The 24,208-nt window shown below is 40.7% G+C and overlaps 1 protein-coding gene and 1 non-coding gene across 4 annotated transcripts in view; one reads left to right on the top strand and one right to left on the bottom strand.

Annotated features, from left to right (window-relative positions):
• Nucleotides 1–24,208, bottom strand: part of FILIP1 (filamin A interacting protein 1) — a 321,390-nt gene that overhangs the window by 201,232 nt on the left and 95,950 nt on the right. The window lies entirely within an intron of this gene.
• LOC128595055 (U6 spliceosomal RNA) lies at nucleotides 17,273–17,375 on the top strand. The gene has a single exon (XR_008382746.1). It is a non-coding gene; the product is annotated as a U6 spliceosomal RNA (small nuclear RNA).

Here is a 24,208-nt window from a genome sequence, read left to right as displayed (position 1 = left end):
CTTATGTATAGATGAGGAAAACGAGGCACAGAGATTAATTTTCCCAAGGTCACATTGAGCTGAAAGCGGGATCCAGGCCAGCTGGCTGCCTGTGTGGCTGCCTTTTCTGCTTCTCTCTCTCTTTTTTAACTTACCCTTGTTGTTGCAGCTTCGACTTAGATTTAAGAAAACCAAATATATTTTTATTAGCTTATTATTCAATTGACATATATTTAAAATAATTAATGTTGCTGGCTTTTCTAACAAGTTGTTACTAATCTTTTTTCTCTTACACCAGGGGTGTCCAATCTTTTTTCTTTTCTGTTGCACATTGGAAGAGTAAGAGTTGTCTTGGGCCACACATACATAAACACACAAACACTAACGAAAGCTAAGTAACAAGAAAGAAAAAAATTCTGCACATACTTTTCATGATATCCAACACCACAGATGAGCAAAAAAAGCCCTCACAAAATCAGCATGCGGCCCACAGGTCACAGGTCGGACACTGCTGTCCTAAACCTTTCTATTGAAATAGATCTCAGCCAAAGTTTGCCCCTCTCGCTTCTCATGGTGCTGCCTAAAACTTACGAGCCTAAAGAAATAAGATTAGACAAATGAGTGCAAGTGGGCATTACCAAAACTTTAAAATTACGTGTCTCAAGGTGCCTGTTTAACAAAGAATTGCTCACCTACCAAAAAAAGAAAAACACAAGTGGTATCGTTTAGAATTAAACCCCAAAGTTTCACTTCTAAAGAATAAATAAAATTTGTAACAAAAGGGAAACCATTGTTTAATGGATATAGTAAATATTTCACAGATTTCATTTTTAAAATTCCATTTGAACACCCATTTAGACAGGTAAGGCTAACCTATTGACCATCTTAACATGTAAAGAGAACATTTTTCTTTTGGTAGATACAGAATAGATTGCTTCCAAGGCCTGATTCATGCTTTATCTCATAGAAGTAAAGCTATAGGTTTCATGAATGATTAAAGATAATACTTAGAAATGTCTCCTTTTGAAAAAAAATATCTAGAGAGGAAGAACAGAAAATGGATCATACCATATTTAAATGTTTTAATGTTCAAGAACAGATGCTAACCCATTACCCACAAATATAAGGGGCCATAATGAATTATACCAAAGGTACCTATAAATAGAATCTGGCACCAAAAGATGATGGAAATGGACGAGGTACAGTATTTACAGACATATGTATACACTCGTTATATCCCCTCCTTTCTGTTTCATTCTTGATATATACAACATCATCACCATAATTGGGTACATGAGTATAGTTAAAATGACTCATAACCTTTCTGTGCATAGCAAAACTTTTAAGATATCCCTTGAGAAATTTTTGAGGTAAAAAGCTATTAACCACGCTTACCATTGCTTCTCTTGGTTTTATCCTTATCCATACTTTTTAATGTCATCATCATCAGAAATCTAGAGTCACAAATTTTAATAGAAAAACCACAGAGTCCGTAAGCCAAGTGATGCTTAGGATACTGCCTAGCACCTCATAGACGTCTTAAAATTATTTTGAGTTTAATGAGGAAAAACCCTAGTCCAAAGTACCCTAATTTTTTTTTTTTGTAGAGACAGAGTTTCACTTTATTGCCCTCGCTAGAGTGCCGTGGCATCACACAGCTCACAGCAACCTCCAACTCCTGGGCTTAGGCGATTCTCCTGCCTCCGCCTCCCAAGTAGCTGGGACTACAGGCGCCCGCCACAATGCCCGGCTATTTTATTGTTGCAGTTTGGCCGGGGCTGGGTTTGAAACCGCCACCCTCTGCATATGGGGCCAACGCCCTGCTCACTGAGCCAGAGGCGCTGCCCCAAAATACCCTAATTTTAACAGAGTACGAAATGGTCTGAAGGAATCCTTTCTAAAATGTATGATCCGTGGAAGACACCTCAGTGCCTCTGAAAGAGCCGACAAAGTTCCTACAGGAAGAGAGAATAGATGTGGTCCGGGCAAGGGGATGACATGGGCAAAGGCAGGGCATTGTAATGTTCACAGGGTATGGGCTGCGGGTTGGAGAATGGCCCCTAATCTGAAACACCTGAAGAAGAAGGACCTTGTTGAGTAGTGATGGTGAGACTGGAAAAGCTAAGTAGGTGCCACATGATCGAAAGTTTTCAAAATACCCCAGCCTGGGTGTTTTGGCAGCAACCCAGAGTCCCAGAAGATAACTGAAGAGCAGACACACAGGCACGGCAGTGCTGTCGGATAACTGACCTTGTGGTCGTGGGCAAGAGGATTTGGATGGCAGCGAAGGGTGCGAGGGGAGAAGTATTGCTACCATCGCCAGGCCGAAGGGAACAGGCCTTAGAGTGGCAGAAGACACAGCAAAGGACTCTAAGGACTCTCAAGCCAGAAGAGAAAGGGAGGGCTCCAAAATGACACGGAGGTGTGAACTTGAGCCAACAGGTGAACAGATCTGCGTAGTTCATGGAGTGGAGGAAACCACATGGTTTCACCTGAGCTGTTCTAGATTCTCAAGAGGAAACTGAACCTGGCATCAGTCTCTAGTGTTCAAAAATAAATAAATAAAACTTATAACCATGAAGAAAATTAACGATACTCAGAAATTCACTCTATCAGGAAAGCTGGCTTTCACCCAGGGCCCAATGCTGTGCCTCCCTGTCCACACACTGTCCCACTGACTTCAAAAGAAATTACATGCTAGGACTGATGGCAGATTTTGGCTTTGGCTTTACACATCTATTTGTAAGCCACCGATATAACCCTTCTAAGGATAAAGACAAGAAAAATATAAAACATTTAGTTCAAAACTCTTTCACAACAAAGATTTTCATCTCTCCTAACACACCAGAAGTTTCATTCTTCAAAAACAAGGTTGCCAAAGTGCATTTTGTTCTATTATTATTTGTACATATTCGTTGTCTATGATTAGCACATTTATTTTGTAAACCATTCAAGTAATCAGAATTATGAAACATAATATGTACTGAAATGTGTGTCCTATTTCATTTTCCTGAACATATAATATATAAGCTTAATTGGTCTTTCTTAAAATAGGAACTTTTTTGGAAAAGGCTGATATAGTCCTACTTGTCGACAATGTGTTTGAAACTGGTCTTGGGTAAATTCTTTCTTTATATTGACAAAATAGACTAAAATAATTCCTTATAAAAAGTGTTTCTGTATAATCTTTGATATTACCCTTAGAACATTCATTCAGATTATCATGTTCACTTTAAGGAAAAATCTTTCTATGCAAATCCAGCCCAACTACAGATCATCCAGTGTCAACATGAACCACATCACCAATGTACAGCCACAACTTGTCAGATTGGACATGAAATTAATCACTCTAAGGAATTCTGATAAAAATTGCTCATGGAAAGGGGTAACGAACACCATCCGAGAAAAAGGAAGATTTCCTTCTCGTGACAGTAAATATATTCATATGCATATACATGCAACTTAAGAAGGATATTTTTCCTCATTTATTCAGTTTAAGTTTTGAAAACAGAATTTGTTATGTCTAAATACAAGCAATTACTCAATTTATTTAAAACACACACACACAAATAACATTCTCCTGAGTCGTTACATTTAACAACTGTAAAAGCAGTGATGTGATACCAGCCGTATTTTGTGCCTACTCAGAAGCATTAGAGGTGACCAGGTGTATTGAGGTCAGGACCAGCACAAGGTGTACCAGTGTCATCAGAGAGTTAGGCAAAGGGACACATGTAAAGTAGCAAACGTCTAGCAGTGCCAACACCACACATGGGACTTTCCTCTCATTTACCACACAAGCTGCTCAGCCAGTTTCAATAAATGAAAGTTATTTTGCTTCTAGGAAAAATATCCTCCTTTCTTGCTTAGCCACCCAGAGGTGAAAAGGGCTGCGAAATTACCCTTTGTCCTATTTCTATTACCTGCTGAAAAGTGATAACTTGGCAGAAATATTTTGATGGCTATTAAAACATCATAAGATGCTCTGTGTTTAAAAGGGAATCAGTATAATTCTAAGAAAGAGATGATGTTTCTGACTTTTTAAAATAACAATGATGATCACAATTTCTCCATGTGTTATCACACAGAAGAACAGGAAGAATCAAAGGAAATAAACAAAACAGGGTCGGAGAGAACTCTCCTCTTGTGGAAACAGAAATTCTTGACAGTCAGCAGCTATTTATTTTGGTCTTACCTGATGGCAGCTCGTCTCACCGAAGGTATGTCCTCTATGGAGCTAGTTTATCCTTTGAAGAATTCAGTGGCTTGTCCACAGCCCAAGGCAGATTTGAGTTCTGGAAAACTATCCAGCCCAAAAGAATACAGAGGGGAAAAAAAAAAAAAAAAGCTTTTCCCACTTTCTTTCCTAGGACTAGCCAATAGCTGAAGTCATGCAGGAAACTGGGGAGAGAGGGGAAAGCAGCTTCTTCTCCCTGAAATCCCGGTCAGCAGCAGGAATTGGGAGTTGTTGTCTATCTCCCACCCAGACTTCTGTTTAGAAGTTTTTTCAACTGTTGCTAGGTGTTGTTGGGTTCTGAGATTAGGTTTCTCCTCCTGTGCTCTGTTCACAACCCTCTCGGAGCAGTGACTTTGTTGAGGAGCTGAGCTCGCGCGTGCTATATTTAACCAGTGTTCTCAGCGAGTCAAGCCTGTCGACAGCTGAGAAGTTTGGAGCCGGCTTCACTCAGTTCCTAGGCAGCTGGGTTATCAGTGGTTAGAGTCGCCGCTGCTCGCCCTGGGAGAGACGGCGGGGAAATCGGCAGACCCTTTTAAGGACTGCTGCTCATTTCACAGAGGTAATTACTGTTTGAAGCTCTTAACTACAGACTGAGATTTGGAACTTAGGTTTTAAAATCTGAAAAGAAACAGAGCAGCAGTTGTCTTGGGCAGAGCAATTTCCTAATGCAATATTCTTCTCAATTAGGCTCTCTCAGATACATATTCTGAAATAAAAAATGCTTTTAAAAGTGTATCATGACTGTTGGGAAAATTCCCAGTAAGAGATCATTTCCAAATAGCTTTTGACACGGGCATATTACGTTTGTACCTAGGTCACTTCCACAGTCATATCAGACCTGACCACCTATGTACCTGAATATTAAAATAAGATTCCCCAAAATGAATGACTGTAACATTATGATTTTGAAAGGAGTAGGTTAAGAAGGAAAGTTAAGTGTTCTCCCTCAGCTCATTCATTCAAACTAACACATGGTGAACACTCCGGGAACACCAGGACCTGACATGCCACTGCCTTGTTTTTAACCCTCCAGTCTCCACAACCAGAGAAGGTCACTTCTACCCTGAACTCCAACATGAAGAATGTCTCACAATATTTATTTTGCTTCATTTTGTATCATAAAACAGTATGAATCTGCCAGGATTAAGACTCAAAATGTGTGTTTAACTTGGGACTGCCAATTGCATATGGGAAATTAACAGTAGCGGGAACTGAGGGAAGTCTCTGGTAGAGAAGGAAGGCAGAGAGAGAGAGAGAACCCAAGCCAGCTAAACAACAATGACAACTGCAACAAAAAAATAGCCAGGCCCTGTGGCGGGCACCTGTAGTCCCAGCTACTTGGGAGGCTGAGGCAAGAGAATCGCTTAAGCCCAAGAGTTTGAGGTTGCTGTGAGCTGTGACACCACAGCACTCTACCAAGGGCAACATAGAGAGACTCTGTCTCAAAAAAAGAAAAAAGAAAAGAAAAAGAAAACATCTCCATTCTTCTCATCCCAGTCAGCACCCTGACAGCCAGCATCCTCTCCCCTTACTGTATTTATTACCATGCACACATAAAGTTGCATTTGTCCAGATCGGTTTTTCCTAGTCTGAGCCAACACTGATTTAAAAAAAAACTACAAAGATAAAAGAACTTTTTATTTATTTTTTATTTATTTATTTATTTTTTTTTTGCAGTTTTTGGCCAGGGCTGGGTTTGAACCCGCCACCTCTGGCATATGGGGCCGGTGCTCTACTCCTTGAGCCACAGGCGCCACCAAAGATAAAAGAACTTTAATGTGAAATTGACTGACTCTTCCAGAACACTAATGGATCTTTCAGAAAATTCACCTATTCACAGTCCCCCAAAGTGGATTCTGGTAGGGGTAAAAAGCATGTGACTGAGATGTGGTATCATTCAAAATCACCAAAAATTACAATGGGGTAGGATGCAAGGAGGTTATTGTTTGAAAAATAGGCACACTCCCCCATATACCACATGCAGCAGCCTCAGATCAAAAACCACTGGAGAGAATTCTGGAAACGGATCATTTCACCACTACTAAAGGTTCACTTCATGGACGGATCCAAACCAAAATGAAGCAGAGGAAAGTATAGCCCAATGTCTAGATAACTGAGGGGCAATGACCCAGTTTGTCTTTACTGGCTGAGACAATTCCATCAAAAGGGTGACAGTTATTTCTTCTGCAACTATCCTGGTAATTAGAGTTTTCCATTTTGTTTTACAAAAGCTTAGTCCTCCACTATTGTTTTCCTTAACCTTTGGGTTAGCTGTCTATTGTTGCTTTTAGTCTATTTTTAAACAATGTAGTGACAGGAAATAGCACTGAGTATTTCATATAATTAAATATTTCTGCTACCTGCAAATTATGTTCTTTAATTACACTGGACATATGTGTGTGACTGACTCAGTATTCTACAATTAGACTCTCTCCCTTTCTGACTCTCTCTCTCTGACACACGCACTCTATAAAGTGAATTTATTTTAAAGGCTTCCCTCCCCCCCCCCCCGGAATAATTATTCAGACGAAAGTATTTCCTGCATAATCCACAGAGGAAGCAGGGCCGTTGAGAACCATTAGAGATATGTGTTTTGTATACAGTCAACAAGGAACTGATGTTTCAACACATATTGTTAATGTATTACGGTTCAGCGGCACCCTTTCCCACGTTCTTAAGTGTGAGCATTCTGAGAGCCTCTGGTAACCTTACAACTAAAGTTGGATTTCCCAACTTGAAGAATGAGTCATGGTGAAACTTTTCAATAAGAAGATAGATGGATGCTGTTTACCAGTGGGGGAAAAGGCAAATGAATTGAATTAAAAGAACTGGTCCATTATCTCTCTACGCCCATTTCCAAAACCGAATTTCCCCACCTTGTTTATTTAAATAAGTATAGCGATATTTATTTATTTATTCATTTATTTGAGACGGTCTCACTCAAGCAATTCTCTTGCCTCAGCCTCCCAAGTAGCTGGGACTACAGGCGCCCACCACAACACCCAGTTATTTTTAGAGACAGGGTCTCACTCTTGGTCAGGCTGGTCTAGAACTCATAAGCTCAGGCAATCCACCCGCCTCAGCCTCCCACAATCCTAGGATTACAGGGGTGAGCAACCGCGCCAGGCCTCATATAGTGATTTTTTTAAAAGCAAAGCTAAGTTGTTATTTAATAAGTCCTTTATATCCAGTGTACTCAATACCAATATGAAGCCAGTAGATGAACTAATAATACATTCCCACACAAGAAAAAAACTATTCAATTCAAGTTGGGGGGTGGGGAGACAAAGCAGGGAAGAGAGGGGAGGAAGGAGGGGGATCGGTGTGCTCCCACTTAACGGGCACAATGTAAGGGTATATGGCACACCTCCTGGGTGTGGGACACAACTACAACAGGGACTTTACCTAACAAATGCAAACACTGTAACGTAAGCATGTGTGCCTTCATATTAATCAGAAATTAAAAAGTAAGTTTTTAATATACCAATGAAGAGAAAAACAGACATTTGCTTCAAAATGACGTTTACATTATCAATGGGGGGGCAAGTTTCTAATTGAACTTGCCCTGTTAACATTTATTGCTTGCCTCTGAAATTTGAGTAAGCTCCTGGGTTGCAGATAATGTTTCTATTTGTTCCTTCTTAACTACCCAAGCACCATGATAAGTGCTCAGAAAATGAGAATGCCTGAATAAGCAAATGAACATATAAAAGGTTGAAAAAAGGAAGGAAACTTTAGTGCATACAGAATCTGCCTCCAGGCTCTCTGAGCAGAGTGGGGCCATCATTAGCTACATAGTAAAAGTTGTAAAAATTCTTTGATTGTGGAGTAATTATTTGGAATTTGTTAAGATTTCAAAGGACAGCAGGATTTAAAGATAATAAAAACATCCACACCATACTTACTATAAGCCAGGCAGAGCTGTAAGGGCTTGGCATAGATTAACCCACTTATTCTCACAATAACCTTGTGAGGTAGGTATTATTATTATTCCCCCATTTTACAGGCAAGAAAACTGAGACACAGTGGTGTGAATGAGTTGGCGGAGGTCACATGTTACCAAATATGAGAACCAGAAAACCAGAATTTGAACCAGGAAATCTGGCTTCAAATTAGTTCCTAACCACTTAACTGCCTTTTAAATTCAACTGTCACAATAGCCTGTTCTTAGCAGTCACTGAGGGTTAAAGTGTAGAGACAGACTTCACTATCCCTGAATATATATACGTTGGACTAAAAGTTTAAAAAAAAAAAAAAAAAGAAAGAAATTTTAATTCTACAGCTCTGGAAGCAGATAGAAAAAAAAAAATGGGATGACTTTTCATGATCAGCATAGAAAAATAAAATCTCATTGGAACTGACGTCTTGTTGAATACCACAGAAGAGAAAATTGGACTGAAAAAAAGATAATTGCTTTAAGAGGGGAAAAAAGCCTATTTTTAAGCAAAGGCTATGAGCTATTCAATATTCCCTCTAAAACAAGCAATGCATGATGTTTTATGATGAATGAGTTTACTGCTTAATGAAATTCTAAAATTACATTCTAAAAATAGACTTTTGGTCTATGATTTGATAAGTAATTTTAAAATGTTTATGAGCTATGTGTCTCAAAGATGTAATAAATAAGAAGAAAAAACAGAAAATGATAGAAGAGAAACCATGCATGAGCTAGTTCTCAGGCAACAAAATGATATTGCGAGCCAGTGTGGGGGCTCACACCTGTAACCCTAGCATATTTTGAGAGGCTGAGGATGGAGGATTACTTGAGGTCAGGAGTTCAAGACCAATCTGAGGACTAATAAATAGGCAGAAAAATTAGCTGGGCATGGTGGCTCACGCCTATAGTCCTACCTGCTTAGGAGGCTAAGGCAGGAGGATCTCTTGAGCCCAGGAGTTTGAGGTTGCTGTGAGCTATGACTATACCACTGCACTGTGGTGACAAAGCAAGACACTACCTCAAAAAAAAAAAGAAAGAAAGAAAGAAAAGATATTGTGTTATACTTGATAAAGTCAGGTTTTATAATTTGAAAATATGTAGTGCTTGTATTTTCTACTAATCTAGTTATTCTTCTATTTAGATTTTATAAAACTTTTTTTAAACTAGTGCTAATACTATCTATAAATATTTATAATAAAATAAATACCTATTCTGTTGATTAATAAAATAAATACCGTCATACCTAAAAATAGTCACAAAATAGTAGATTATTTTTCCAACTGCTTCAGAACAAAGAGAGCAAGGCTAGGTTTAAAAAATGTTATAGAATATTATTTTTACATTTGCTTGAGCAAAGTAAGCACTTATGTGCATATACTGGACGTTAAAATTCCTATTTCTCTGCCTATAAGCTTGAAAGTAGGTTATCAGAACTTAGCCCTGAAAGTTACTACAGGACCAAATTCTAAACACATTTAACAGGTCCCAAGAATCCCACCTTTCGGTAGGTCAGAAGATAACATTCTCCTGTGTATATCTCTTGCTTCTTTTCCTACGCCAGAGTCATATTACAATGGTGCTCCATACTCTGATTCCTAGCTGTAATGGGTAACTTTTAACAAGTTTTTAAAAGAGGGTGGGACTTTACTCTCCAAGAAATGTACACAGAATCAGAAAGGCTGTCATTGGGCACAGAGCCACACAGAAAATGCATTTTCTCCACAAAGCCTGTAAGTTTGCCTATAAACACTATATAAGTAACTGTAGTTAACTCTCAAAAACAGGCTTTCTTAGTCAGGTATGGTGGCTCACACCTATAATCCCAGCCACCGGAGGATGATTTCTGGCCAGAAGTTTGAGATCAGCCTGGGCAACATAGCAAGGCCCCGTCTCTACAAAAAAAATTTAAAAATTAGGCAGGCATGGTGGTACACACCTATAGTCCCACCTACCCAGAAGGCTAAAGCAGAAGGATCACTTGAACCCGGGAATTATAGGCTGCAGTGAGCTATAATCAAGCCACTGTGTGACAAAGAGCAACCCTATCTCAAAAAGAAAGAAAGAAAGAAGGAAGGGAGGGAGGGAAGGAGAAAAATAGTGGTTACTATCTGCCACATAGACAATAAAAATGTTCATTGCTATTTCAATTAATGATATTATGATGACTATCATTTCAAAATATCCATTAGCTGAACTCTGGATCCAAATGAGTCTTCACACAGAAATCATAGAAGTCCACTGTTGTCATGAGATAATTAAGAAAAGAATCAAATTTATAATGTTAATATACACTATTAGCAATTGAGATAAGAAATTAAACAAGAATCACAGTGGGAGATTAAAAATAAATCAATTAATTAATTTTAAAAATTGAGCAACCAAAAAAGTAAGGAAATTAGAAAGGCCAGCCTGAGGTACTTAGTTCAAAAACCACTGGAAAACAGGCTTGATCCCTGCTTTCATTAATAAAACTCATTGGCATGTTGTTCTTGCCTGTCTGATAATGAAAGGGAAAAATATCAATGAGTAGATCAACAACTACAGGCCCACACGAGAGAAAAACAATTACATTCAAGAAGGGAAGAGAGGCAGGTGGTGGTTGGGAAGTTCCCACCTGGCAGGTACCATGTAGTGGTATATGGCACACTTCAGGGCGAAGGCCTCAACTACAACTCAAACTTCACCTTACAAATGCAAACAATGGGGCAGCGCCTGTAGCTCAAGGAGTAGGGTGCCGGAAATGCAAACTATGTAATCTAATCATATATACCCTTATATTAATTCAAAATAAAGAAAGAAAGAAAGTTAAGGCATCCGGGCAGCAAAAGCTAAAGGCCAACACAGGTAGTAAAAATAACAGGAAATGCCATCACCAAGGTCAAACACTCAGGTTGAAAAATTCAGGGGTAAGAAATGTTCAGAAACACTTGAACTTGACATCCATGTAACAGCTGAGCAGGCCCTTAAATGCTAAGTATTTGCATTCTTCATTTTCTTCATCTGAAAATGGATAATAATTCACCTTCTGGGAGAGGTGGAACAAATAATCAGGGACAGGCAAGTGTTTTTGAAATAATAAAATATCTGAATACTGCCGCGGACCGCCCTGTAGCGCTGCCTCACTACGGCTGTGGTGCCGTGGGTGCGGCAGAATACTGTGCCTCAGAGCTTTCCTTCCAGTCATCTACCTTGAGAACTACGATGTGAGTCACCCACATGGAGAAAGTTCTTTAAAAAGCCATGTGTTAAATAAATGCAACATAAAGATGAATGTGGAAATGAGAATCATTAGGTAGAGGGAGACAATAAAGAAATAAATTAAAACTACAGAACAGTAATTTTTAAAAAAAAATAAAATTGACCTATATAAGATAAATACAAGTTCCTTATTGTCTCTTTAGCCATTAAAAATAACATGCGAGATGAATATGTGGAAGAAAATTCACTGAAAGTTAAGTGAAATCAGCATGTAATAAAACATCATTCAATGTACTATCTTATTGGAACACAGACAATATTGATGTAGGCACAGATATGTAAATAGATAATGATCTTCCCTCCCTACACCATAGATATGTATTTATACAGAAATGGATATGTCTTTATACAGAAATACATTTCCATATGTATATATGAGTGTGCATGTCTGAAATAAGTAAACCATAGTAATCACAATGGTTCTCTTCCCTTATGTTTTCTAAATGTTTCATATAGTCCGGGCACAATGGCTCATACCTGTAATCCTAGCACACTGGGAGGCCGAGGAGGGTGGATTGTCTGAGCTCATGGGTGCGAGACAAGCCTGAGCAAGAGTGAGACCCCGTCTCTACAACATAACCAGACCAGACGCTGTGGCGGACACCTGTAATCCCAGCTACTCGGGAAGCTTAGGCAAAAGAATCACTTGAGCCCAAGAGTTTGAGGTTGCTGTGAGCTGTGACGGCATAGTACTCTACCCAGGATGACAAAGTGAGACTCTGCTTCAAAATAAATAAATAAATGTTTCATATACACATTTTGTTTTTATTAATATAATAGGAAAATAAAATAATTTAAAATCATTTTCAATGGGCAGTTTTCCAATATTTGCTGAGGTGGAGACTTGAAGCTTCATGTTTGTTATTACTTACATTTCTTCTTATTCCTCAGGATCTCAATGAATTTGCCCCAGGATAATGTAACGATAATAATAATAATTAAGCAAACAAACACAGTTGAATTTTGTGTGGATCTAGCGCTCATTTTCACTAATTGAATTCCTCTTACTATTTGCTCACAAGAAGAAGAAAAATGGTAAGAAGAATTAGGTAATTCCCATTACCTAATAATTTTGAAAAATGAACTAAGGCTGCTTTGGTTTCTTCTGGTGCTACTTATGAATTTTTCTGTTCTTTCAACCTTACACATGTCTGAATTCTTGCCTACATTGTATCATTTCATTTCCTTACTGTAGCTGTCCCCCATGACATTTTTCCTTTGAGCTATAGACTGTGTTGGGGTCTAACTGGAAATCCTGCGTGATGCAGGAAAGAAATATTTTCTCCTTTGTTGCGAACCTGAGGGAAGGTTCCAGCCACTCTGAGGCTGTTGGTCTTAAGTGGTAGGAGACAGAGAAACACTTTTTGTACTTCCCCAGCGATAGCTGAACCATGACATCACTATCTGAATGTATCTCATGCCCTGGGAAAAAGAAGACTTTGTTCTGACCCCATCTGGCAAGATGATTTTTTAAAATCATTTAATCCCTCTGAGCCTATTTTCTCAATTGTTAACTGGGGATAACCAAGCTTAGTCTATGACTCCCCCAACACGACTCCGTGCTCATCCACCACCACCACTGCCATTCCTCCCAGTCATGGTACCAGCAATGATGGGAGCCAGTGCTGGCATGGCGGGAATGGAGCAGGAGAGGAAGGAGACAGCAGTGGCCCCAGTCAATTCCCATTACCTGAAATTATTTTCTTTTTTTTTTGGTTTTTGGCCGGGGCTGGGTTTGAACCCACCACCTCCGGCATATGGGACCGGCGCCCTACTCCTTGAGCCACAGGCGCCGCCCCTGAAATTATTTTCATCACCTAAAATGTATTCCTTGTTATAAGTTTTATTCCTAACATAAATATCTTTTTTAAAAAATATTTTTTACTGCTTAGGTTTTTATACATAATTCTAAGCTGTTGAAAACACTGCCAAATGGCCGGGCATGGTGGCTCACGCCTGTAGTCCCAGCGCTGTGGGAGGCCGAGGCGTGTGGATTGCCTGAGCTCAGAGGTTCGAGACCAGTATGAGCAGCAGTGAGCCAGAGTGTAAGATCCCCGTCTCTACTAACATCAAAAACAGCCGGACGTTGTGGTGGGCGTCTGTAATCCCAGCTACTGGGAAGGCAACGGGACAGAGCATCGCCAGAGGAAGTATTGAAAAAAAGAAGAAAGAAAATGAACAAAAAAAAGAGTACTTGAAATGAAGAAGAATGATGAACAAGCAAGCTGAAATTAAAAATAATAATAAAAAATATATATATATAAAGGAAAGAAAGAAAACACTGCCAAGTATGTGAAAAGAAGAAAGCAGGAATTCTTTTCAAAAGTTGTGGATTTAATTAGATGTAGCCTCACTAAAGGAAAACAAGAAGTTATGATTCTGAGGTCAAATTTTGCTCATTTATGCCAACGAATAGTTAAGTATTCCAAACACAGTTTGTGACTATGTGTGCTTGGAAACTCCGTCATCTGTCACACAGGTGCATTTGAACGTAAGAGGACTGACAAGCATCTGACAGAACATGAATACATGTGATACGGAAGCAGCAGACTTCAGCCACAAACCTGCGGATGTCTTCAAGCTATAAGTAAGTAGAGAGAGCGAGAGGACAGGTTCCGGGGGGAGCTAACACTGAGTGGTGACAGGGGCGTAGCTCAACCTAGTGCCAGTTCAGACCCGCAAACAAGAAGGCTGGCCCAACAATCCACTAGTTTCCTTGAGAAAAGGTAAATCCCATTTCCCTTTATGGGATTCGATCAGGATCTTTAAATGTATGGAAAAAACAAACGTCGAGCACTTTCTCTGTGCAAGGCCCTCTAAAGCAATGGTTCTCAATCAGGAGATATTTTGTCCCCGCAAAGGGACGTCTTTGGTGGTCACGGTTGAGGGGTGGAGTGGTATCCAGAGGCTAGAGGCCAGGGATGCTGCTAGTTATCCCACAGAGCACAGGACTGATGCCCAAAACAAAGAACTATCTGGCCCGAAGTATCACTAGTGCCAAGGCTGAGAAACCCCGCTCAAGGAGATTTAAAAAAATAACAAGAATCAGACAAAAACTACCCTCGGGAGCTTAGAGTCTGGCAATGAAGATGAGTCTGATGCATAACAAAACAGGAAAGCAGGAAGAGCTGTAAGGAACGTACAGAGGAAAAATTACAGCTTCAGGGATCAGTGAAAATGTTGAAAAATAAGACTGTGAGTGTCCATCCGAACATTCCCCAAATAACTAAATTTAAAAGTGCCAGTTATTTTTTATAATTCCTTTTTGGTATAAATAAAGAGAAATTGACCACCAAATATTTATAAAAACATCCACTCTATCCTTGCAACTGTATTCAAGTCTCTGGAAAGCCCAAACTGGAGTAAAACAGAGTCACTATCACGTGGAACCAAGTAGAGTTACGACTCTAATCCCTAATTAACATTATTGAGATTCATTCTTTTCATATGCCTTGAGTGCCAGTTACGTGCCAGGCGCTTTGTAAGACACGGGACTTAGGTGAGATCTTGCCCTTGTGGAACATGCTCTCTGTTGGGACAGACTGACCAGCCAGTACACAACTTCAGTGTGTGATGTCTGTTTCCAACAACACTGAGCTATGGCCGAATAACTCTGAAAATCTCTTTCACGCGTATCACCTAGAAATGCTACAATAGCACAAACATTCTTTTAGAAACCTAGCTGAGCATGGAAGAAACTAGAGAGAACTCCTTGGAGTCAAAAACAAAGAGGGAACAGAAAACCAGAGCGGTTGAGTATAAGCTAAAAATGTGGTCCCTGGGATCTGGGGAGCCTGTTACGTTAGTCCAAGAAACCGACAGATTTTAATGACCAGCTAGGGACAGGATACGAGGCCTCAGGCTCATAGAGATTAGAAGATGAATTACGACCCCTGGATAAAGTTAGAACTGTTGAACCTGAAAAGAGAAAGGAAAAAAATCAACCAAACAAACAACAACAAGAAGAAATTACAGGCACAGGAAAATAAGAAGGAAACTTACCTGTCGTAACCTGGCTCTGGATGAGGGAAAAACAGCCTGTGCTGAGAATTCCTCATCACAAATCAGGCTTCAATGGGTTTGATGAGCAAATACACACCACTCATGTTGTCTAAGAATCCCCAATCCAAGACGTTACATAAGAAGCTCCAGATTGGTAATCCTCAAAGAACACAGCAGAGCAGAAGATGTGTACTTAGGTCAGCTGCCCCCTGTGACCAGCTGTCGCTCTTCACGGCTTGTCCTGAAGCCATGGGCAGCACTGTCACGCTTCACCCAGCTTTGCTTCCCATTCTTCCGTCCTCTGCATTGCTGTGTTTTCCTCGTCTTACTGCCCTATGCTTGTACCTTCCAAATAAAGCATAGTGCGTAACCCTTGTTTCGGTTTCTGCTTTCCAGGGTACCTGAGCTAAGGTAGGAATTCCCATGAGTGAGAGCAGGCCTGTGTGAGGAGCTGTCACTCCAAACTGAGTGGATGACAAGACTAGAAACTACAGAGGGGAGGAGTAATCCTGGCAGGGGTATGGGACAGAGTGGCAGACCATAGGAAAGAGAAGTTTAGGAAACTACATAAAAGCCCAGGCTTTCAGAACAGAGGTCTCAGGCCTAGATCTGGCTTATGGCTATCTGTGTGTTTTCTTAATGTAGTTGCCAGAAGTTGAAAATAAGGAGATGTCATATCATTATATCTGGAGTTTGAAAATTTTCCAAATATCTGTCAGCAATGGGCCTGCCTTCTTCCCTGGCAACCCTCAGTGGATGCAGCCCCTCAAGACAGGACCTGTGACCTCGCATTCAGCACCGTCCCGATTCACTCTTTTCATTCATTAGTGTTGCCTATTTGACCTCCATGGGCATTTGAATTTCTAGCTCCTAATTTAGGACCTTACAGGTTATGATATAAAACAAATAAAAAAAAACTTGGATCCCAAAGTGCTAGGATTATAGATGTGAGCCACTGGGTCTAGCACCCTTCCAGAGTTTTCTTTTTTCTTTTTCTTTTTTTTTTTTTTTGAGACAGAATCTCACTTGGTTGCCCTGGATAAAGTGCTATGGTGTCTTAGTTCACAGCAAACGCAAACTCTCAGGCTCAAGCAAGCCTCCTGCCTCAGCCTCCCAAGTAGCTGGGACTACAGGCGCCCACCATAACACTTGGTTATTTTTTTAGACACAGGGTCTCACTCTGGCTCACACTGGTCTCAAATTCATGAGCTCAAGCAACCCACCTGCCTCAGCCTCCCAGAGTGCTAGGATTACAGGCATGAGCCACCACACCCAGCATCCACTTCCAGAATTTTCAAGAACTATTGTGTCTTTGCTACAAGGGATGGCGGAAAAGCCCAGGAAAGCTAAATTCTGAGGGCTCCGCCTAGCCACATTGCATAGCCAAGTTCAGTTTGTTGTGGCTGAGTCCCACGTTAGTCCAGGGTAACCCAAAAGGCAATCTCTTTCCAATCCAAAATGGAAGGAAAAAGCCTCCCACACAACTATTTAACCACCTTCACCTCTTCAAGCCAAAGCCCACAGAGAAAAAAACCTCAGTTGGATGCCATCTGGGAACAGGTATCTTCTCTTCACTATGAGAAACACTCTGTGACCCAAGTTCTCCAGAATTTCCCTTTGGCAGGTAAAAATCAAAGCCACAGAAGTTTAGGAAAACACTCTCAACTCTAAAAACCTTGCCTTTAAGTCCTACTGTCTTATTAAAGAAGTCCATTACCTATCTTCTTATCCTGGACTTGGAAGCCTCAAGACCCAGCTTTAGAAGTAGCAGACAGCAAAGGAAAATGATTTAAGGAAAAGGAAGAAATAAAATGCATGGGTTTAATACTTGCAAATTGGAGTAACTATAACATATAGAAGTGCTCATTTTGGTAGCACCTGTACTAAAATTGGAACGATAGAAGATTAGCATGGCCCCTGTGCAAGGATGACATGCAAATTCGTGAAGCATTCCATATTTTTAGATGAAAATATTTCAAATTGTATATAAAACCAGCACATTGTACCCCATGATTGCAAATCACAGCTATGATTTATAAATAAAAAAACATATAGAAGGCTGCTTATGCTTAGTCCTGTTCTGAACATAATCAGAGAAGTATTTAATGTCATGCAAAATACAGATTCTTAACACAGACCTGATAAGCCAAATAAACAGATGCCCTTTGTGAGATACTCTGTCAGAATGATTAGATCTTCAGAGGTCAAGGTTCAGCTGTTTTTAAATACTGTTCTAAATATTCTATGGTTTTTGTGATCTTTATCTTTGAAAGGCCAAAAGGTATTCAATATCAAGTTTCCACTTAGGACTTTGCTTACTCATTTGAGTGTCTCAAGCCTAAACTGCAACTCTTAATGTTTTAGAGTGGCATTAAATGGTTTTCCAATATTGAGCAGGGATTGCTGAGAGGTCCCTGAAGCTTGTGATGCTTCACAAGGGCATTCTAATGGGTTCATTGTGCTATTTATTCCATTTAGTACCAGGCATTCGAAACAAATGCATCTCAACGTATATCGTTATTTTAGTCAATTTTGAATAACCCTAACCAAAAAAGTTCTGCATGGCAATGTGTGGCTTTCCAAACATAAACAGAAATGCACACAAATGTTGAGTAATCAGGATTATGAAAAGGAAGAGGCCAGGTGATGAACAAACCTAAGGAAAACATCTGAAGCTTCTTTGAAATGTTAAGAATGAACCATTGGAGAACAACTGTGCTTCAAAGAGCAGCAAAGTATGCAAGGCCTCATCTCACTACCGGGACAGGGATGGGGGCAGGAGGAATCCTATAGCCCCAGTAAATTATTCAGAAAGGAATAGAAGGCTGAGTTCTACCATCTTAGAAGAATTTCTGTTTCCAGCAAGTCGAGCTATGCCCTCCAAACTCTAAACTCCTGAACTTCCAAGATAGTTTCTTGGCAATTTGTGCTGCACAACCACACTTACCAGAAACGCAGCTCCCTGTTGCATACCCAGATTAGATGGGACTTAACAAAAGGAAACCATATGCAAATCTGGATAGTTTTATAAAATATCTGTAGTACTTTATCTGAATGAAAATGGGCTTAAGAAGCCAAATAAAGAAGACATTCAGCTTCACAAATTATATCGTCATCAATACACATTCACTGAGCACCAACAATGAACAAGGCTTGTTCTTAGTGATAAAAAGTGTTTTAACTTTGTCCTTCCCTTCAACAAATTTCATCTAGTTAGATTTATAATTAGAATGTGGTAGATTTATAATTAGAATGTGGTAGATTTAAAATTAGAATACACACAATTATAATTAGGGCAACATACAGTAGGATTAGAAAAAAGAATCATAAATATTGATCTCTAGTGCGGGAGTTTGTGAGGAAGAGAACCCCTTTGTGAAAGGGTCTGTGTAAATCAGAGATGCAGCCGATGAATGTTCTACAAAGAATACACTACCTACAGAAAGTGGGGATTAGCCAATTCTCAATTACTCGTGATTATAGACAAATATTGTGATTCAACTATTATAATTGAAATACACGTATGAGTTCCTCAAATTTCACATATTTAAATTCTAAAAATCCCATGTTTTTAAATATTGTGTGTCAATTCCTCTAAACCATAGGGCCTCAATGAGTGTTTCATAATTCACTTCACAGAAATTTTTTTTTTTAAGACAGTCTCACTTTGTCACCGTTAGTAGAGTGCTGTGGTGTCACAGCTCACATCAACCTCCAGCTCTTGGGCTTAAGTGATTCTCTTGCCTGAGCCTCGCAAGTAGCTGGGACTACAGATGCCCTCCACAATGCCCAGCTACTTTTTGTTGCAGTTTCCACTGCTGTTTTAGCTGGCCAGGGCTGGGTTCAAACCTGCCACCCTTGGCATATGGGGCCAGAGCCCTACCCACTGAGCCACACGCGCTACCCTACCCACTGAGCCACAGACATCGCCCAACAGAAAATTATTTTAAGCTGCCATAAGGTGGTACTACATCCAAGCTGTTGCTGCTAGAAGAGAAGGCTAGATCTCCATCAGAATAGCAAGCAGAGGGTCCCTCACTGGCTTATGTTTGTGGGAACTGGCCTATGAGTTTAGGAGCACCTCCAGCAGTCCCCCATACCCTATGCCTGATAGAAGTCACATACGTCCTAGACCAGGGTTCTCCAGAGAAACATAACCAATAGGATGGATGGTTGGATAGATATGTACATCATTACAAAAGTTTTAAGATACTCAAAAATCAAGAAACACAAACTCCTTGCAGATGGCAACAATTGAAGCCATCCCAGAAACACCAATAAGCCAAGCAGGTTGAAACTCGCATGGGTGAATCATAAAGGATGCTGCTGAATGTGTTTCTTGAAAGTGAAATAATGGACCATAACACAGTCTGTCTCAAACTTTCATTGACAGATAGATAGATAGAGATTTATTATAGGATTGGCTCACACTATTATAGAAACCAAGACTGCCACAATTTTCTGTCTGTGAAGTGGAGAACTAGGAAAGCTGGTATAATTCAGACTGAGCCCAACTTTCTGAGGACCAGAGGGATGGGGTAATAATTGTGTAAATCCTGGTGCAAGTTCAAAAGCCCAAAAACCAGAAGCACTGATGTTTGAGGGCTGGAGAAGACAAATGTCCCAGCTCAGAGAGAGAAGCAATTCACCCTTCCTCCTAGTTCTTGTTTTATTCAGCCCCTCAATGGCTTAGATCAGTATTTTTCAAGCTTTCTTTTATCTCATGGCACACTCAAACCTATAGTTAAGCTTCTGTGGCATGCTGAAATTATGTTGATAAAAAAAAAAAAAGAGAGAGCGGCTCAGCACCTGTAGCTCAAGCAGCTAGGGTGCCAGCCACATATACTGGTGCTGGCAGGTTCAAGTCCAGCCCGAGCCCACCAAACAACAATGATAACTACAACAACAACAACAAAAAAAATAGCCTGTAGTCCCAGCTATTTGGGAGGCTGAGGCAAGAGAATCACTTAAGCCCATGAGTTTGAGGTTGCTGTGAGCTGTGATGCCACAGCACTCTACCCAAGGCAATAGCTTGAGAGACTCTGTCTCAAAAAAAAAGAACATACTTACTGTGCTTCGGATTTCTTTTGAAAATAATTTAGTTAAGGATCTTTAAAAATTTTCTCAGCATACCTAAGACTCTCTCATGGCACACCAGTTGGAAATCACTGGATTAGAAGATGCTCACTTACACTGGTTAAACATGACCTTTTTTACTCAGTCTCCTGATTCAAAACTAGAAACACCCTTACCAACACACTCCAAAATAATTTTTTACCAGCTATTCGGGTATCTCTTAACCAGTCAGGTTAACACATAAAATTAACCCTCACAAGTTCACCCTTGTCAACCTGGCACTCACACACATCTCCTTAAACCATATTTAATCTCCAAATAAAGGCAAAAACAAGGTCATAATTCTACCTAACATGACACAACTATTCTATGTACAACTGAAAACATACAAATCTCTTCCCCAGAAAAGAAGGTAAAAAAAGTCCTTGAATGGTGTTTACCCTTCTCTTGACATCCCATAATTTATATACTATGATGTAAAATGAACAATACTCAAATACTGATACAAGGTCAATACACTGATGGTACATGATAAGGGAATAAGAGAGCAAAGAACTTATTTAATATATAACATATACATATAAACCATAAGGAGGAAATACTCCTGACAATTTTGGTCCTTGGTGTTCTGTAACTGGTCACATAGCTGATATGACTATCTTCATACATAAATATATTACCCATGTTGTATTCCCTTTGCCTTCATCAAGCACCTCCGCTGGTCACAGTTCTTCACTTGGCAGGATGACTCGCATCTTCCTTACTGAAGAGTCCGGGCCATTAGTGGTCCTGCTTGGATAGAGTGGTCACAGTTTTCCATTGACCTTAACCCCAGGCATCACACCAAAGGACTAAAGGGCCTCCAGACATACTCTTCCTCACTGTACCTCCACTATGGAGCCGTCGTCCAATCTCCCTTTGGTATTCCGAGATCAATCACCCAGCCAACACCATAACTCTCTTCATTGCCTGTTGAATCAGATGCATAAGGAGTCCAGACTGGCCAGGTGGCAGTTTTAATCTCCAGTTCAATGAAATCATTAGTATCACCTGATAAAAGTGTCCTTTCCTCTGCAACTAAACCGTTAGGCCAGCAAAATAAACTTCCAAGAACAGGAAGGAACAATTTTGCTGGTGGGTCTTGAGGGATAGTAGTGAGGGTGCCATCCCTTTTCCACCCTCTTGGATCCTTGAATCCTGGCTACTGGAGAAATCATACCATATATTAGACACTGATTCAGAGCACGTACAACCTTTTGGAGAACTTTCCTAGTAACTGGTGTTGTTAGAGTCTTCATAAAGTTATTTTCCCATTTCATCAAGCCAGCTGCTTCAGGTGGGGACCATGATAAGATCAGTGAATTCCTTGAGCAAGGGCCCCTTGCCACATGTCTTTTGCTGTGAAGTGTTCTTTGATGAGAAGCAAGGTCGTGTGGGATACCGTGACAGTGGGTAAGGCATTCTGAAAGTCCATGGATAGTATCTTTGACAGAAGCAATACATGCAGGAAGGGCAAATCCGTATTCTGAGTTAAGTGCCTATTCCAGAGATCAGCATTTGAATTGGCAGACTGAATAAAGGAGCAGTTCAATATAATGAACCTATCACCAGGAAGCTAGCTAATCACCCAGGGAACTGTGCCATATTGGAGGGGGTGTGCTTGGTGCTGGTCTCTGCTGCGGGCAGATTTGATTGGACACTCAGCAGTGACCTTAGCCATGTTGGTGAATGGAAATCTATGTTGCTGAGCCCCGTGTATTGCCTCCAACCCTGACACCATGGTGGGGCTAGGGAAAGAGGTCGACCGGTAACCACCGAATGAGTCATCCTCTCCAGCTGATCCTGCCCTATCCTACCCTTTGCTGAGCTCATCTTTTGGTAAGCATTTATAGGGGAGACAAGTATCTTCACAGGTTTTTCCTATTCAGAGAGGTCTATCCACACACTTTTCCCCCATGTTTCTTTCTTTACCAATTTTCCAATCATGCTTCTTCCAAGTCCCTGACCATTATCCAAACCATCAGCTCTAGCCCAAAAATCAGAATGTAATCATGTGTCTGGCCAATTCTCTTTCTAAGCGAAGTGCACTGCCCAAAGTCCTGCCCACTGGGAGGATTTCCCTTCACCACTGTCCTGCAGGGATATGCCAGGGAGGGGCTGTGGCGTTTCAGCTGACCTCTTTCAGGTGGTGCCTGCACATCATACAGAGCCATCTGTGAACAAAGCCTGAGTCTTCTCTTCTTTCAAGGATCACAGGGAACTCCCCATGAAGCTGTAGGGGCAGGTCGGGAGAGACAAGGCAGTGTAGCAGGAGTGAGGACCAGGGGCTTTTCGGCTACTTCCTCGAGTGACTTATTTGAGCCTTCAGGACCTGCTTGCGTTTGATGATATAGTGATGACATAGATGGCCAACTTCATGGCCTGATGGGGCAAATATTATCCAGTTTAAAATGCAGATGCTGGAAGCCTGGTAACTTGGTGGCCCAGGGACCACCAGCTTCCACTAGGCCTAGTAGCAGCAAGATCTGTCTCTCACAAAAGTGGTTACCTACAGATGATGGCAGGTCATTCCTCCAAAATCCTAAAGGCCTACACTGCAGTTCACACATAGGTACCTGCCAAAGGCACAAAGAGCATCCTTATCTGCAATGACACTTCTGCACCACTGGAACTTCTGGATCATGTGGCCTAAGAGGAAGAGCAGCTGGTATAGTAGCCTGGACCTATTGTAGAAACATCTCTTGTCCTGTCCTACTCAAAACCAGCAACTTTTAGGGTCACTCAGTAAGTGAACTGGAGTGACACACCTGTATGAGGAATATGTTGCTTCTAAAATCCAAATAGGCCCAATGAGCATTGTGCCTCTTTCTGGATTGTAGGAGAAGCCAGATGTGACAACTCTTCCCCCTTGGTATTGATATCTTGATATTCCCCCTACCACTGGAACCCTAGAAATTTTACTGAGGTAGAAGACCCTTGAGCTTTAGTCAGATTTAGTCCCTATCTTCCCACACAGAAATGACTCACTAAAACTTCTAGAGTAGTTACTACTTCTCCCTCACTGCATCATCTAGCATAATGCCGTCGGTGTAATGGACCAGTGGTATCTTATGGAAGGGAAGGAAAATTAAGATCCCTGCAAACTCAATTATGGCACAGGCTGGAGAGCTAAGGGCAATGAAGGTGTGCTCTTGGCCTCTCCAGATAAAAGCAAGCTGCTTCTGCTTGGTCTTGTGGACAGCTAAGAGGAAAAGGCATTTGCCAGAATAATGGCTGCATACCAGGTTGTGTTAATTTGCTCAAGCAATAAAACCACATCTCCTGCAACAGCTACATTTGTAGCTACCACCTGGTTAAGCTTACAGCAGTCCACTGCCATTCTCCAAGATTCATCTGTCTTTTGCATGAGCCCAATAGGAAAGTTGACATCACCCCTTTAAAGTTCTGATGGTGGCACTAATCTCTGCAATCCCTCCTGTTATGCTGGATTGCATTTGGTTTACTTTTTTTAGAGATAGATCTAATGGCTTCCACTTGACCATTCCCGATAATAACCCTCACTCCATAGTTAAGGGAACGAATGTTTGGATTCTACCACATGATTAGTACATCTATCCCCAGTATGCATTCTGGAACTTGGTAAATACCCACAGAATGGGTTTGGGGACCCATTGGCCCCACTGTGGGATGGACCTGAGCTAAAACTCCATTCATCACCT

This window comes from Nycticebus coucang, chromosome 9, assembly GCF_027406575.1.
Source record: "Nycticebus coucang isolate mNycCou1 chromosome 9, mNycCou1.pri, whole genome shotgun sequence".
Taxonomy (NCBI): domain Eukaryota; kingdom Metazoa; phylum Chordata; class Mammalia; order Primates; family Lorisidae; genus Nycticebus; species Nycticebus coucang.
Note: the sequence above shows the minus strand (reverse complement) of the source record. Positions and strands in the feature narration are given on the sequence as shown.